Genomic DNA, 18,990 nt, shown 5'->3' with positions numbered 1-18,990 from the left:
GCAGTCCTACATATTTGTTTAATATGCGCATTGAATGACATATCCTGATCAAAAATGACTCCAAGATTTCTCACAGTATTACTAGAGGTCAGGGTAATGCCATCCAGAGTAAGGATCTGGTTAGACACCATGTTTCTAAGATTTGTGGGGCCAAGTACAATAACTTCAGTTTTATCTGAGTTTAAAAGCAGGAAATTAGAGGTCATCCATGTCTTTATGTGTGTAAGACAATCCTGCAGTTTAGCTAATTGGTGTGTGTCCTCTGGCTTCATGGATAGATAAAGCTGAGTATCATCTGCGTAACAATGAAAATTTAAGCAATGCTGTCTAATAATACTGCCTAAGGGAAGCATGTATAAAGTGAATAAAATTGGTCCTAGCACAGAACCTTGTGGAACTCCAACTCCATTTATACTACACAAGTTATAAGAACTCAGTTTAAACTAGTGCAATAGCTGAGCAATAAATCAATCAACCATACTGGCATCCATACAAACTATATAATGATGTAAACAATAAATCATGGAGGAAAAAGTGATCTCCACAGCCTTAATAAGCTTAATTACACATCAAAGGGTCTGCCAACTGACCTATCAATCAAACACACCGTACTAACAGAACTCACAAGTGCACGTTATATTCTCTCTAAACGGACCACAGATTCTCCGTGGGAATGACACATACACATTACTAACTGAAGAATACACTTACATTCAACAACGACGCACACTGGTGATGAAATGAAGCTAACTTGTCTGTGATTAACTTCTCTGGCTGGTGTTATCCCACAATGCAAACTATCACTCTCTTAAGGTGGCACAGGTAAACATTGCACCTCCGCTCTTAAGCTGGACTATCGAGGCACGTAATACAACAAACATAAACACTGAGAGCCTTTCTAGCACACACAGCAGATTGTTTAGTTGCTTATGGCACCTTGAATAGTTAGGAGATGCCTGCTAAGGAGGGACCTGCATTGTGTAATGGTTAGACAAAGGACCCCAGTGCAGAGAAACAGAACAGAAGGTTGGTAAGAAGTGGTTTATTGTCCACAGAAATAATGCACAGTTTTGGTAGCTGGCAACAGATTTGGTTAAAAACAGTCACACGAGTGATCAGTCCAACAGTCTTACAAATAGGAAGCAGCAGATGGGAACTAACAGCAGTTAAATATTCAACCAAACAATCACACCCAGAAGTGCAGGGTCACGTGACACCGAAAGGCCAGAAAGAGGAAATTCAATGACACGTCAAAGTAAAAGTGACAGAAAATATTGACCTCGGGGGAGAATTATCCAGATAACACGGACAATAACACCAGGAACAGAATAACAAAGATATCAACCTTAAACACTAAAACATCACCCAGTCCTGGGGTCATGTTTTCCGGGCACATCTTTGGGAGGAGGCCCCGGGGAAGACCCAGGACACGCTGGAGGGACTACGTCTCGCAGCTGGCTTGGGAACGCCTTGGGGTTCCCCCGGAGGAGCTGGGGGAGGTATGTGTGGATCGGGAGGTCTGGGCGGCTTTGATTGAGCTGCTGCCCCCGCGACCTGACCCCAGATGAAGCGGAAGAAATTGGATGGATGGATGGATGGATGGATGGATGGATGGATGGATGGATGGATGGATGGATGGATGGATGGATGGATGGATGGATGGATGGATGGATGGATGGATGGATGGATGGATGGATGGACACTAAGACATGAGCCATGGCAACATTGTAGAGAGCTCCAGTTTTAAACCGGATGTCTTGGCTTAGTTCTTTCGATTGTTTTTATTTTTCCTACTCTTAAACACAAGAAAGTACTGATTCTACAGGTAGCCCATTAAATACAGCCATAGGTGTCCAAATTACCTCCATTTGTGCCATTTACCCATTCATAAGCTATTAAGAGTCTTCCATACTCATTACGAAGGCTGTCATCTTAGTTTATGCAAACCTTTGACTCACTGAAATTATATCATGAAGAAAACCTGTAATAAATATATCAGTTTTCTATATTTTTAAATAATATTACATGGTAAATACTGTAAGTAGATGTTTTCACCAAGATGTATGTAAAGTTATGACCTCAAATTTATATGTTTTGCCTTTCAATTATCTTAAATTTATCTCTCTTTTTGTGTCATTTCTGTTATGGTTTAGAACCTCAAAGAGTCAAGAGTGGATCACAAAATGCAGACAGCAAAACTCAAAGAGTTAAGTGCAAAAATTCAGATACTTTAGTTCGCAAGGTGATGGTGAAATACAATTTTCAGTTTCAATTTGTTTTCATTTATATAGTGCCAAATCACAACAAGGTTGCCTCAAGGTGCTTCACACAAGTAAGGTCTAATCTTACTAACCCCCAGAGCAGCAGTGGTAAGAAAAAACTCCCTCTGAGGAAGAAACCACAAGCAGACCAGACTCAAAGGGGTGACCCTCTGCTTGGGCCATGATACAGACACAAATTACAAAACAATTCACAAATACAAATACAATGGTGACAAAAACACTTCCTGTGGCAAAATTCATAAATGCAGAAAACACTCTGCAAAAATCCATGAACAAAAAACAGCTGTCAAAAATCAAAGCAATAGATTACATACAAACAAACACTGATGCAAACAGATGAGGGAATTCAAGAATGCAGACTGACAAAGAACAAGCAACCGGGAGTCACACGTAAAACAGAGTGGCTTAAATGGAAAAAAGTCCAGAATTGAACATGAAACTCCAGACACCTCCACAGTCTACAAATAATTCAGAAACAAACCATAAGAATTGATGGTGCAAAACCCCCACACTCAGACCTGATCAAAAAACAGAAAACAATAAAAGATAAATGAGACAAACCTGAATAAATACATTCAGACATATACTGACATACATTCAGACATACAGACCCCACAAAGGAAGAGACTGCATAAAGGAACATAATCACAATCAGGGGTGAACCTGATCACAAGGGGCGGGACCCACAGACACACATAAAAGACACCTGCGGCCGTCAGGCGAGACCCAGATGGCGGCACGTGACTGACAAACCGGAGGAATAGACAACTGGAAGATACTCAAACAGGAGGAAAGGACAATCATGCCAGCACAGATGAACCCCACACATACATTCCCAGATGCACATGCCAGGTCTCGACCCCACACGCATTCACCCACACGTAGACCACAGGAAGCTGACACACACTGACATACGCACTCACATGCATGCGCACCCCAGGATACACACCGGAGGCAGGGAGACAGATGTATAGTGAATCAAAGAAGCATGTATTCCTACATACTCTCACCACACCTACAGAGGACAGAAGGACAGATACACACAGAAGACAAGCAGAACCACGCCTGCGCGCGTTTCTCCAGCACACACGTATCACCCACCATTCACACACATACACACACAGATAATGGAAGGATAGAGCAGGGCACGAGGACAGGAAGAAAGCTTAAAAGAACATCCAAAAGACCCCACAACCAAACCGAACCCCAACATTTTCAGCAATCACCTTTATGACGTCACAAAGATCTACACATATGATGTCACGGCAACATAGAGAATTTATATTACAAGTTCTTTATTTCCCTGTTTCTGTTCAGAAAAAATACAGACTTTAAAAAATGGGAAGAGAAGACAAATTCATTCATTCATTCATTCCGTGAGGACAGGTGACATCACTGACAACATGCTGTATGACTGTAATGTGATCTGCTTCAGTGCGTGTGTGTGTGTGTGTGTGTGTGTGTGTGTGTGTGTGTGTGTGTGTGTGTGTGAGAGCCCTTACTCAGCAACTTAAAAACAACCACACACACACACGCACGCACACACACACATTAAGGTAACCAGATACTGGCCCCTAATGGGTTTGTGAGGGAGCTCTGTTTCCTGTTGAGAAAATATCTGAGATGAAACAAACTGCTGATAGTGAGACAGGCACAGCGGTAAAAGACAATGAAAATGTGATCACACAGGGAAAAAAAGCAAAGCAAACCCAAAAGTGCTTGCATTTTTCTCAAAATCAAAAATTCACCAAAGATTTAAAAAAATTAAAATGTTAAACTTTTCTCATTAGTTGTGTTACTACAATAAGACCTATTTTGCGCAGAAGCTGAAGAACAATTCTAATACGCTAACCTTCGTGTGAGACACTATCACGTCGTGTTTATCAGTATTTATTACATTTTACGTGTCTGTTGCATGTTGGGAACATGTGATATTGATAGAAAGGTTACTTTAAAAATGTCATGTTATGCACCAAGTCAGCAAGTTCATAGAGGTCACCAGGCAAGATGTTAAGGGTTGTATCTTACACCAAGCACAAAGCAGTGCATGGTATGGTGCAAGTGTCACTGTTCCTTTCCAAATGATACAGCTGTCATTATATAACGCCTAAATATATCCTTGTCATTTGATTGGTGGTTTGTATGTCACATGATATGGATCATTCATCCCATTTGCCATCATGTTCCATTTACTGTGAAATTTTGGTTCTATTTAGCGTGCAATTTTGGTGCTATATGTTTTGTGCTGTTGCATGCCGTGACCACCGTGCACACTCACATTTGTAGTGACAGTGCTTAGCTTAAAAACAAACATGACGGAGTTTGTTTTATTGATGGTGCTCATTCTTGTAACACACACACACACACAAAAAAAAAAAAAACAAGTACACTGTAAGCCATATGGAGGCATTTGCAGTATTCGCTGGGACGTCTCTACCTGAAGTATAAACACAGTAGGATTAAGAGTTCTACAAATTTCTGTTGTAATTTTTCACTGGACTGAGGAAAGCAGATGGCAGCCTGTACGCGAAGAAGTCAATGCACGGCATCAGCTACACACTACATTGTCAGGATTGTTAGGCGTTATATAAAACAAATAATGAATTTTTTTTTTTCATTCATGCAGTGGAAATAATATTTCATTCAGTGAAAGATGAAATGTTCCACTCAATGAGGCGCAACCGAGTTGAATGGAACCTTGCTCTCAGAAACATTCATTATTTGTATATTGTCACGCCCAGCGCCAACACTGTTTAAATAGGAAGTGCACTTACATGCATGTGTGCTCCCATAGGTGTGTTGGTCTTAAAATGAGGTGTGGTCAGGCACAGTGTTGGTGGTACCAGAAAGCCATTGCACTGTAAACCAACAAAAACCTGGTCTAAAGTTGAGCGCTATTTATAGTAAGCAATATTCACATACGCCTTACACGGGAGGGTGCACAACACACATGCATTCTGCACTCACATGCTATGACTCTGAATTGAAAACAATTAAAGTATACACTCATGGAATGACACAGGATTTCACCTTATTGCTTTATTACTTCACCTCAGGGAGCTTTGGTGGCTGCTATCAAATCACACACTTCGATGCACTGCTGCAGATCTCTCTATCATATCAACTCCATCAGTTGATATGATAGAGAGGAGGTAGGTAGACATACTGCGTGTACAAGAGGCTAATTAGAAGGAAAGTAAGGCCAGGAGCATCTAAGGTGTGTTCATCCTCTTCTATCATGGTGTGGCACTGCCATTAAGCCAGAGTGCTCCAAGTTCAGGGTCACTGTTTTTAAGAGGGTACACTGAGAACTGACAGTGTTATTAGCAGGAAAATGGATTTTGAGTGAACACCAGGCAACCATACTGCAAAATATGGGAAAGGTACTACTGACTGTTAAGACAGTTGGATTAACTGTAGCATCCATTGTTAGGCATAACCCCAAATCAGAAAAGGTTTTTACAGCTACTTTTCTTGAGACAAGTCAGGGGATGAATACATGAATGTTTCCAAGTCACTGAATATGTCCTGGACTTCATTACATCAATCATTATCAAACAGAAACAGTATATAACTGTATGGTAAATCTGTGTCAAGTAGGCAGTTCCCAAAAAACGAGTGAGCATGCTGGAAGGAAACTAGTCAAGGAAGACACCAAGACTCGCCGACATCTGTGAAGGATTTATAGGCTTCTGTATTTGTGGTTGGAGAAACTGTGCATACAGCAACTTTTCTCTGTTGCATCACCAGTTATACAGCTTCATTATGTATTGGTATATAGAGGAGGGTTTTCTTAAAAAGAACATGAAATTTCAGCTGCCGTTTGCCAGAAGCTACACGGAAAACTTGAATCTAGATTTGAAATGTTTTCTTGTTTTGCAATCTGTTCCAACATGAAGCTGTGACTGGGGATGCAACAGGCAAATTTTACACCATTCCTTGTTTCTCCACTCACATCCACAGAAGCCTGTAATTCTTTCAGAGCTGTCATGGGTGTCTTGGTGGCTTTCCTCCTTCCAGTATGGTAACTTTTTGAGAACTGCCTACTTGATGCAGATTTACCATAAATTACCATACAGTTTATGTTTCTTAATGATTCATGTAATAAAATGTTCATGTATCCATGCCCTGATGTGCATCAAGAAAACAGGCTGTAAAAGTGGTGGTTTAGTTTAGTTGTATTACATTACATTTTTTTTTTTTTTTTTTTTTTTTGGTGTGTGTTGCAGAAATTAAGTGGACTTTTATTACCAAAAGAAATGAAGTTGACCCACAACATATATTGACTTTTATATAACGCCTAAATACAAGGTCTGTCCAAAAAGTATCGGACCTTTTTATTTTTTGCAAAAACCATATGGATTTGAATCACGTGTGATTGCATCAGCCAAGCTTGAACCTTCGTGCGCATGCGTGAGTTTTTTCACGCCTGTCGGTTGCGTCATTCGCCTGTGAGCAGGCTTTGTGTGAGCAGTGGTCCACCCCTCTCATCGGATTTTTATTGCGAATAAATGTCTGAACGATTTGGAGCTTTGCTGCATCAAATTTTTCCAGAAACTGTGAGAGACCTCCAGGTGGACACCATTCGGATAATTTAGATGGCTTTCAGCGATGATTTTATGGGGATTACACAGATTAAGGAGTGATCCAGACGGTTTAATGACCGCCCACAGCGCCTGAGAGCGTGCCGCGCTCCAAGCGCCGATCGACAGGCTCAAACTCCACTCAAACAACCAGATCATTTCCAGCGTGAAGGCTTTGTTGATCCGGGACGTTGTCTAACTTTCACAAAAAAGGCAGAAGGCGTGGACATCAGCACTTTTTCGGCACATTCTACTGTTACAGGAGTTTTTTTCATGGAAAGAGAAGCGGAGAATTGCGCCACCATGCCGCTCATGGCGCGGGACAAAACCACCTCCGTGTTGGTCTCACAGGACGGCTTTCAGGTGGCTTTCAGACGGCTTCCGGTTGCTTTTCAGTCATGTGAGTATCCGAGAAATTGTGCATGGGCTGGACATGCCCCAACATGTCCTGTGAGGCTTCATCACGGCGTTGCTTTGCGCCATGTGGCTCCGCCGCGATGCGCGGAGTTCCTCCGCACGTCTGTCTCAATGTGCCGAAAAAGTGCTGATGTCCACCGTCTTCCGCAATTCCTGTGCTAGTCAGACGACATACCAGATCAAGACAGCGTCCAGTTTAGAAATGAACGGCACATTCCACTGTTACAGGAGTTTTTGTCATGGAAAGAGGAGCGGAAGATTCAAGCTTGGCTGATGCAATCACACGTGATTCAAATCCATATGGTTTTTGCAGAAAATAAAAAGGTCCGATACTTTTTGGACAGACCTCGTAGATCCTTGTCATTTGATTGGTGGTTTGTATGTCATGTGATATTGATCGTTTGTCCCATTTGCCATTTTGTTCCATTTATCGTGCAATTTTGGTTCTATTTACCCAAATAATCTAAACCAGAATGGTTGTTACCTCCGAATTATAATAATTCTGCTAACCGCCCATTTGAATCTGAAAATGATCCTGATACCTTTTTCATGAGAATATTGTGAGACAGTTCAAATATTTTACAGAAGAACAATTCAAAAATTATAAAATCAATGATGAAGATTTTTCAATTATACATTTCAACAGCAGAAGTCTTTCTCATAATCTGTCCAGTATTAATAATTGTTTGAAAACATCCAAAAAAAAGTTTTTCAGTTATTGCAATTTCGGAAACATGGTTAAATAAGGATAATAAAGATCTGGTATATCTTGATGGTTATGAATTGTTTCTGGTTAATAGGCAGACGAGAAGGGGCGGAGGCGTTGCATTGTATGGAAGGTCAGATTATAACTGTAAACTCATTAACAACATGTCATTTACAGTGGACAACATCATGGAATGTGTTACCATAGAAATTACATCTATAAACTCCAAAAACATAGTTGTTAGTTGTATTTACAGAGCTCCTGGGACAAATATTGACACCTTTGAAGACATTATCTTAGGAATGTACAACAAAATCAACAGAAATAAGCATTTATTTGTCTGTGGAGATTTCAATATAGATTTTTTAAACCCTCACAATCATCCACAAATTACCTCATTTATAAACACCTTGTACTGTTTAGGACTGTTTCCAACCATCATTCATCCTAACTCTCATTGACAATATTTTAATTAACGTTATATCCGGTAATCTTAGTGGGGGACTACTGGTCAGTGATATCAGTGATCACTTGCCAGTTTTCTCAGTCTTTGCATTGGAGGGTTGTTGTAAATATCGAAGCAATATCAAATTCATGAGTAGAAAAGTAACACCTGAAACAATTGAAAATTTAAGGGAGGATTTATCAAGTCAGAATTGGTCGGATGTTTTTGTTGATGATGTTGACAGATCATATGATGCTTTCATTTCCATTTTTTCCAGTTTGTATAATAAACACTGTCCATTTGTTGACAAAATATACAGAAATCAATATAGCAACAAACCATGGATAACTAAGGGGCTTCAGGGGGCATGTAAAAAGAAAAACGTACTATATAAACAATTCATAAAACTATGAACTAAGGAAGCTGAAAGTAAGTATAAAACATATGAGGTCTGTCCATAAAGTATCGTACCTTTTTATTTTTTTTAAACTATATGGATTTGATTCATATGTTTTCACGTCAGACAAGCTTGAACCCTCGTGCGCATGCGTGAGTTTTTCCACGCCTGTCGGTGACGTCATTCACCTGTGAGCACGCCTTGTGGAAGGAGTGGTCCCGCCCCGTCGTCGGATTTTCATTGTCTGGAAATGGCGGAATGATTTGGGGTTTTTTTTCCATCAGAATTTTTTCAGAAGCTGTTAGAGACTGGCACCTGGAAACCATTCAAAAAATTTATCTGGCTTTCGGTGAAAATTTTACGGGCTTCACAGAGAATAAGGTCTGTTAGTACAGCTTTAAGGACCCCTTTAAGGACGCTCGGCGCGCCGCGCTCCGAGCTGCGATGACGCGGCACAAGCCACCGGACCATTTCTAAACGGATGGCTCTGTGGATATGAGACCGTCATGTGCTCTTTCTCTGGTTATCACAAGAGCTGGACATCAGCCATTTTCTGGCAGATTTCACTTTTAACAAGAGATTTTGTCATGGAAAGCCGCGCGGAGGCTTCGCGCATCACGACCGCTTTGGAAGCAAGACAAAGGAACTCCTCCGTTTCGGCGTGCCAGAGGACAAGTTCGGACATGCCTATCTCGGCTTTAAATGCTTACCAGTCGAGTGAGTTATAAGAGAAATTGTGGAGAGCTGGGGGTTGATGAGATCCTTACAGAAATGCTGAAGGCTCTGGGTGTGGAGGGACTGTCTTGGATGAGACTTATCTTCATCATTGCATTGAGGTCTGGGATAGTGCCAAAGGAGGGGCAAACTGGAGTGGTGATCCCCATATTTAAAAAGGGGGGCCAGAAAGTGTGTGCCAATTACAGGGGCATCACACAACTCCGCATCCCTGGTAAAGTCTACTCCAGGGTGCTGGAAAGGAGGATTCGGCCGATAATCGAACCTCTGATTGAAAAGGAACAATGCGGGTTCCGTCCTGGTTGTGGAACAAATAACCAGCTCTTCACTCTCAGAAGGATCCTGGAGGGTGCCTGGGAGTATGCCCATCAACTCTACATGTGTTTTGTGGACTTGGAGAAGGCATATGTTCGGGTACCCTGGGAGATACTATAGGAGGTGCTGCAAGAGTATGGAGTGAGGGGGTCCCTTCTCAGGGCCATCCAATCTCTGTAGTCACAAACCGAGAGCTGTGTTCGGGTGCTGGGCAGTAAGTCTGACTTGTTTCCGGTGGAGGTTGGCCTCCACCAGGCCGGTGCTTTGTCACCAATCCTGTTTGTGATATTCATGTACAGGATATTGAGGCGTAGTCGGGGGGAAGAGGGTTTCCAGCTTGGTGGACTCAGGGTCTCATCACTGCTTTTTGCAGATGATGCGGTCCTGTTGGCTTCATCGGCCTGTGACCTCCAACACTCACTGGATTGGTTCGCAGTCAAGTGTGAAGCGGCTCGGATGAGGATCAGCACCTCTACATCTGAGGCCATGGTGTTCAGCAGGAAACCGATGGATTGCCCACTCTGGATACGGAATGCAGTCTTGCCCCAAGTGAAGGAGTTCAAGTACCTCAGGGTCTTGTTCACTAGTGAGGGGACAATGGCATGTGAAAATGGCCAGAGAATCAACGCTGCAGGGGCAGTATTGCATTTGCTCGGCCATAGTGTTGTAACAAAAAGAGAGCTGAGCCAAAAGGTGATGCTGTCGATCTACAGGTCAGTCTGCGTTCCTACTCTCACCTATGGTCATGAGGGTTGGGTCATGACCAAAGAACTAGATTGCAGGTACAAGCGGCCGACATGGGCTTCATCAGGATGGTGGCTGGTGTCTCCCTTAGAGATAGGATGAGAAGCTCGATCATCCGTCAGGAGCTCGGAGTAGAGCCGCTGCTCCTTGCGCCTTGGGATCCCCCAGTCAGAGGTGGTCAATGTGGCCCGGGAAAGGGAAGTCTGGGGTCCCTGCTAGAGCTGTTGCCCCCTCGACCCGTTCATGGATAAGTTGAAGATGACTGATGAGTTAGTGATGACATGGATCTGTTTTAGGCATTATATAAAACAAATAATGAATGTTTTTCATTTGTGCAATGGGAAGAATATTTCATGGGGTGAAAGAGGAGATGTTCCATTCAAAATTTGTAATATGTACAATATTTTGTCCATACTGTCTGAAATGACATAGAAGTCAAAGTAAATGCAAGTATCACTGCGGGGGGCTAAATGTGTATTTAAATTATAATCCCAGCACTTCCTGATTTGGGGTTGTTTGAAAATTGTTCTTTCATCAAGGTGCAGCTGAGAAGGCGCTCACACACAAATTTCTCTATTACTGAAAGTATAAAAGTACCAAACCCATCGCATGCAGATAAAGTAGGTTACAAACTTTGCACTCCGACTGGACATTTGCTGGCATGTCTGTGCTCTTTCAGATATTAGTTAACTTTCTTTTTCTATCAAGGTGAATGTGTGTAATTCGTGTCTGTAATGACTTTTTTTTATCAAAGGCTGCATTTTATTTTCAAATCAAGTGAAAACTAAACCCTCTCCCTTTTTGTCCCAATGATATAATGAATGTAATTTAAAATCAGTTGAGCACCTACCTGTTAAATGTTTTGTAGCAGATGTGTAGTTCTGCCCTCTGCAAACAGAGCAGAACTGCTTCTAGAAGAAACCGCTCTATCCTCTGCAGGCAAACGAGAACTGCTCACCAAAACAAAAAACAAAACCTCATTTCTTTTAACCCCATACTGATATGCGGGCAATATCACCCAAGTCATCCAGAGGCATACATTTTTAAATTATGGTTCAAATTTTAACCAAACTAATTTCAGACAAGTTATTTAAATTAACGTCATGTCTGAAGTTTTATAAAGTGAAAATATCAGATATATGTTTTAGTTTTGAAGTAATGCACTAATTTTTAAGGTTTTAGTGTGGACATGTTGTGTCCAGGTACATTATGGGTAGGATAGGGTAATCTCAGTACGTTCACGACATGAGAAATGCATTTCAGACACTCTGATCAGGCTCCACGGACAACAGCATTAAACTCTAGTGCCTAAAACTCTCATGAGTATATTCTCTGGGTTTATAGATGTTGTTATTGTGTTTGTGTTTATTAAATTCCATGCATTTTAACCGTAGCAGACACAGATTATCTGGAATTTTGTTTTGGCAAGTTTCCAAGGTCTCTACGCCCATCTACTGGCCAGTAGTGTTCATGGCAGTATTCGCCCTGGGCTGATATAGTCAATCACTGTACTCGGTTCCAGCTCAAACTGTACGACAGAACCGCAGGGTGTAAAAGTTCAGAGCGCACAGTTATCTAATTACAACTTGGCTTTTTTGTTTTGTTTTGTTATGCTTTTTTTTTAATGCCTTTTTTTTACAAATAAAAAATGGCATATTTTACAAAAGCACATTTATCTTTAAACACCAACACATGACACACCTTACATTAACGTGTTGGTTTACATAGAATGAATGAGTCAACCAGTCAGTGTTAGCAGAGGCATATTTTACCCAGAATGCCATCTGTCTGTGTTTGTTACAAAACTTCAGAATTATTCAACATGAAAAGATATATGTTATATTTTAACTTTGCACAAATGACAGAATTGACATCAATGGAGTTATTCTATCAGTATTCATTTTATTTACACCAAACCATAAACCAGCATTGCTTTATTTTCCAAGACCTCCGCCTGACGGCAGCATTGTGATTGAGTAGAGAGTTGAACTTTGTGGCTCCACAAAGCATTTGTGCTGGAAGCCATGTAGTAAACTGTAGCTTCCAGCAGGGGGCAGAACGCTCAAAGACAGAAGTGCTGACTCATTGTTTGGGTCTGTCATTGCCTTTGATGCTTCCAGAAGCAATCGTGGTGTTAAAACTCAAAATCAGTTTGTTAATAGTTGCAAGTGTACCAGAGACAATACTGGAATTTATCGGTTATCTGTAACTTCCCATACATTTTTGGGTGGTTTGTCGTTTTAGCTTTATCAAAGATAACTTTTCAGTTATCTGATTATCTGTTATCGAAGTTAATTTTTTGGTTATCTGTGCCCACCACTAGTGGCTTGGGGTGTAGGTATTAAGAACAATGACTGACAGACAGCATCATTAAGTGTAGCAACATTAGTATCGCAAATGTTAAGCTGTTGATGCCTGCTAATTAGTAGTAACTATCCAATTACCGCCCCAGGGCAGGTTTGATTCAGAGACTGAAATCAAACCTTCATCTTCACCAACAAAGCTATCACCTCCCACCCATCCCGGATTCCAGAGAACTGCCTCAAGGAGAGACAGCTGCTGTTACTACTATTACTATTACTACTACTACTGCTACTACTACTACTACTAATAATAATAATAATAATAATAATAATAATAATAATAAAAATGCTACTATTACTTGCAAAAATAAAGAGGTAAAAAGTTCAAAGGGAAAAGAAGAGAATAGAAAAGTATGACACCAAACTTTTAGCACACTTGCCAATGATGATCCAGCACAAAAGTGTCTCTCCCATAACTACAACTACTACTAAAGTGCCCAATAGCCGATGTGACTCCCCATATGTCAAAGTATAATAGGGCCACGTTTGGCTCAATTCCGAGGTGGCATTTGGACAGGAGAGGGACATATACACATACAGCTATCTCTTAATACTATAGAGACAGTGCTAACATACAAATTGTTCAGAGCACAGCAAGCCAATAGATAGATATTTGTCATAAAGTGCTCAGAAAGGACAAACATGATTGAGGCCACCGCTTGTGGTTGCTAGCAATAGCCACCTGAACCCAGCAGACATGAGCTGCCACTCAAGTCGACCACACCCCTAATTATTCATAACTTCAAATAATCATCTGCTGACTGAGCGATAGGACACACCTGACTGAATCTGGATCTTTCAACAAGACAAGACAACGACCCTAAACACTGCTCAAAATCTACTAAGGCATTCATGCAGAGGAACAAGTACAACGTTCTGAATGGCCATCTCAGTCCCCAGACCTGAATATTATTGAAAATCTGTGGTGTGATTTTAAGTGGGCTGTCCATGCTTGGAAACCAACAAATCTGACTGAACTGGAGATGTTTTGTAAAGAAGAATGGCCCAAAATACCTTCATCCACAATCCAGACTCTCATTTGAAGCTACAGGAAGCGTTTAGAGGCTGTTATTTCTGCAAAAGGAGAATCTACTAAATATTGATGTATTTTTTTGTTGTTGGGGTGCCCAAATTTATCCATCTGCCTAATTTTTTTAAAGAATTACTGCACACTTTCTGTAAATCCTATGAACTTCATTTCACTTGTCAAATATCACTGTGTTTGTCTGCTATATGATATATTTAACTGAAATTGCTGATCCAAACAACCAATAATTTATAAAGGAAAATCATGGAAATCATCAGGGGTGCCCAAAAATCTGCTCCAACCAGGTGAAATATGGAACTCAACACATGGTCAAAATATCACAGCTGTCATGTCCTCATAATGCAAGTGATCCTCCTCATCTGAGTCTCCCAAAATAACCGTTGGTTTGAGAGGAAGTCAATCCAACGGTACCCGGGGAGCTAGTACCAAAGACATCTTGTCATCACCTTCGGTCACCGGTCACCATCCAAGTCTCACAACCATACAGCAAGACAGGAAGCACCAAGACCCAACAGACTTGGACCTTCATTCTCCTGCAAAGGTATTGGCAGTAACACCTCTATATCCAGGTAGCTGCTTGGAGAACAGAAATTTTCGTTGAGCACCCATAATTCATTTCCATGCACAAATCAGTGTTACAGCTTAATTCTGCATGTTGCAAAAATACCACTGACATTGTTTCAACAAGTGACAAAATTTCAATGTCTCAGCTTTTTAAAGTTGTGTTCTCTGGTCTCTTCCAAATGTCCAACCCTGGTCAACCCCACCTTCTTGTTGCTCATATGTGCGCGTGGCGCAGCGTGCAGGCTCTGATCCATTAACTGACCAGGCCCAGCTTGATTGGCTCCGGACGAAGCCCTGAAATAGCAGGATTGGCTGTCGGCCAAACGCCCATTTCCTGTGTGTCTGAGAGGAGCTCCAGCCACCGGGGCTCAAATGCATTTCCTGACTGTGTATAAAACTTTTATTAATGACCAGGAGTGCATCAGCGGCTCCGCCCGCTCGCCCACACGCATTCGCTCACTCAGCTCAGTCGTGCACGTGCCCACCTAGTGTAGGGAGAAAGGAAGGAAGAGAAAATGAGGTGGAGGTAAGATAGGGTGAATATTTTTCAGAAAGCCAACGTGAGACAAGCTGAACAAACTGAGAAAGACAGGATCAGAGTGGGAGGTAAAGGAAGACGCTGATGGGTGGATCAGGAGATGGGAAGATAGAATTAAGTGAGACAATCCAGAGATGAGACATTAAATGAGAGAGAGGCTGCTCCGTGTGTGTGTGTGTTTCTGCTTATTTCTTTCTATGTTAGCAGGATTATGGAATTAATGAGTTGATTTTAACAAAACTCTGGAGGGGCGGGGCATGGACCAAGGAAGAACATAGGACTGCAATCAGGATCAAAGGTCAGCAATCAGGATTAACGCTCAATGATCACAATCAAAGGTCAGCAACCACGCTCAGACATCAGGATCAGTATCACATAACATCCTTGACTGAAGTATTGTAGTAAAGTAGTGACTGAAGTAATCTTTTTTTGCTTTTGGATTCATGCAGATTTCTCAACTTTGATCCCAGTCTTGATGTTGATCAGGATTTAACTTTGAACATGACCTTGACCTTTTATCCTGATCCTGATTGTTGAACTTTAATCCTGATCACTAATATTTTATCCTGATTGCTGAACTTCGATCCTGACTTGTGATTATGAGTATTGACTTTTAGTCCTCATTACTGTTGTTGCATGACAGTACATTACATGTGCTGTTATTGCAGAGCACTGATCAAGATCACTTAACTTATTGTAAATCATGATCACTCACATTTGATCCTGATCACTGCTGTTTTAATGATAACTATGCTTTGATCCTGATTGTTATCCTTTGATCTGGATACACATGTACTGTATATGTAACATGTTTTTGCCTTATTTATCTCTGATCTACCTACCTAGATCTTCAATGACTTTCTGGGCCATCAGTCCAGGTGTGTACGGTTAGTCCAGCATATATCCAACGAACCACCCTGCTTCATAGTTTAGCGCTTATCATGTTCGCCTCACGTCAAAGATCCTTTGTTTGAAATCTAATAGAAATATGGTGTCCACAGTGACCATATGTAAAATTCAGAGAACATCAGAACATCATTTACCAGGAGATTTAAAACTTATACCTGGGTTAACTTTTTGCAGAGGGACCAGGAGCTGTGAGACAAATAAGAATATATTACATCCATCGGTTCTTTCATCACACGATAAACATGCAGAGTTCCAAATGTGCAGAGGAGCACAATTACAACAAACAGATGAAAGATGAGAGCTGTCAACAATTTCCAGGCAGAGTGGGAAGCCGGGGACGGAAAAATGTGAAAACGATACAATGACTGTGCACAAGCGAGAGGGAGAGAGAGAATAAAGAGAAAGAGTGCCACCATGACTGGTGTAAAAGTGGAAATACCCCTGCTGGCCATTCAGATGAATCAAACAAGAGTGCTTGGCTGCAGCACAGTGGCTTAGTGGTTAGCACTGCTGCCTCACAGCAAGAAGGTCATGGGTTCGATTCCCACCTGTGGCTTTTCTGTGTGGACTTTACGTGTTCTCCCCGTGTTTGGGTGGGTTTCTCCCCACATTTAAAGGAATTGGAAGCTTTATAACTGTCCAGTTCTTCCTTGCAAAAGAGATGTCTATTTCAATGGGACTAACCTGGTTTTAAATAAAGGTTAATTTAAAAATATACGAGGGCTGTCAATAAAGTAACGGTCCTTTTTATTTTTTTCAAAAACTATATGGATTTCATTCATATGTTTTTACGTCAGACATGCTTGAACCCTCGTGCGCATGCGTGAGTTTTTCCACGCCTGTCGGTGACAGAAGAAGTCGGTTTCAGCATTTTATCCGGATATTCCACTGTTAAAGGAGATTTTTTTAATGAAAGACGTGCGGACGGATCCGCGCGTCGGGACGCAGCCGACGCGGTGCGGCGGCACAGGAAAAACACCTCCGTGTTGATAACCATTTGTAAAATCCAGGCGGCTTTTGATGGCTTTCAGTGGAGTGAGTATATGAGAAATTGTTTAACAGGCAGGACATGTTCCAACTTGTCCTTAAGGCTTTCAACAGAGGTGTTTTTCCTGTGGCGGAGCGTCGCGGCGGCTGCGTCCCGACGCGCGGACCCGTCCGCACGTCTTTCATTAAAAAAATCTCCTTTAACAGTGGAATATCCGGATAAAATGCTGAAACCGACTTCTTCTGAAACTTCTCTGTTCTCTCACGACGTCCTGGATCAATAGAGCCTGAAATGTGGAGGTTTTCAGCTTGAACAGGCTGATGACGCCGCCTGAGAGCTCTGAGCGACGTCTCGCACCGTGAAAAGTCCTTAAAGCGACAGAATCACCTCAAAATCTCTCATCAGCCGTTAAAATTTTCACTGAAAACCAGCTTAATTTTTCGAACCATGTCCACTTCGATGTGTCTCACAGGTTTAGAAAAAATTTTGATCAAACAAAGCGCCAGTCTCTCAGCAACTTCTCAGACAAAGGAATTCCGACGAGGGGCTGGACGACTCCTCCCACAAGGAGTGCTCACAGGCGAATGACGTCACCGACAGGCGTGGAAAAACTCACGCATGCGCACGAGGGTTCAAGCATGTCTGACGTAAAAACATATGAATGAAATCCATATAGTTTTTGAAAAAAATAAAAAGGACCGTAACTTTATTGACAGCCCTCGTATTACTACTTTCTCTGTTAAAAATGTAATCTATAGTATAATATCCAAGTGGCCTCTGTATGCGTATGTGCGTGTGTCTTGCTTTGATCATGTAGAAACTGGGGAGAGCTGACATTTGCCATTTCGTATGCTTATGTATTTTGGGTCAAGGATGAACGCTGTGAAAACGGAAAGTTGATAGGACTAATATTTTTTGAGAAATTAGTGATATTAGCTAACAACAGTGAACAATGGATGTTGTGCTGCAATGCACCATGGGAGTTTGTTTTTTTGCAGTTTTTAAAGGATGTTATTGTGGTTCATGTTCATTTAACAGCGTGTTTTCGAACCCTATCCTGAGCTTGGATAATCTTGTGCATCCAGGTGTGATTTTAAAGAAGTTTTTGAATTCCTTTTGTCCATCTTGATCTTTGACATACTTTGGTAATGCCTTAAATTTCTGTGGAGCCTGTAATGTTGCCATAACATTAGCCAGAGGATTTGTGGAAGCACCACCATTGTGTTACACTGTATTATGGATGTGCTATTGATGTTTTCACACACACGTTATATCATCAAACTGTGTGGGAGGTCACATATGTGGACAACTATGATCGTCACACACCAGTTTCTCACAGTGAGCTGGACATGCTCAAGGTCCGATACTTTTCTAAGAAAGTATCTGACCTTTTTTTTTTCAAAAACCATATGGATTTGAATCACGTGTGATTGCATCAGCCAAGCTTGAACCTTCGTGCGCATGCATGAGTTTTTTCACGCCTGTCAGTTGCGTCATTTGCCTGTGAGCAGGCTTTGTGTGAGCACTGGTCCACCCCTCTCGTTGTTTTTTATTGTGAATAAATGTCTGAACGATTTGGAGCTTTGCTGCATCAATTTTTTTCCAGAAACTGTGAGAGACCTCCAGGTGGACACCGTTCGGAAAATTAATATGGCTTTCAGGGACGATTTTATGGGGATTACACAGATTAAGGAGTGATCCAGACGGTTTAAAGACCGCCCACAACTGCTGAGAGCGCGCCGCGCTCTGAGCGCCAATTGACAGGCTCCAACCCCGCTGGAACAACCAGATCATTTCCAACGTGAAGGCTTTCTTCATCCGGGACGTCGTCTGACTTTCACAAAAAGGCAGAAGGCGTGGACATCAGCACTTTTTCGGCACATTCTACTGTTACAGGAGTTTTTTTCATGGAAAGAAAAGTGGAGGGACGCGCCACGGAGCCGTTCATTACGCGGC

The sequence above is a fragment of the Thalassophryne amazonica genome, chromosome 9 (genome assembly GCF_902500255.1).
Source record: "Thalassophryne amazonica chromosome 9, fThaAma1.1, whole genome shotgun sequence".
NCBI lineage: Eukaryota > Metazoa > Chordata > Actinopteri > Batrachoidiformes > Batrachoididae > Thalassophryne > Thalassophryne amazonica.
Note: the sequence above shows the minus strand (reverse complement) of the source record.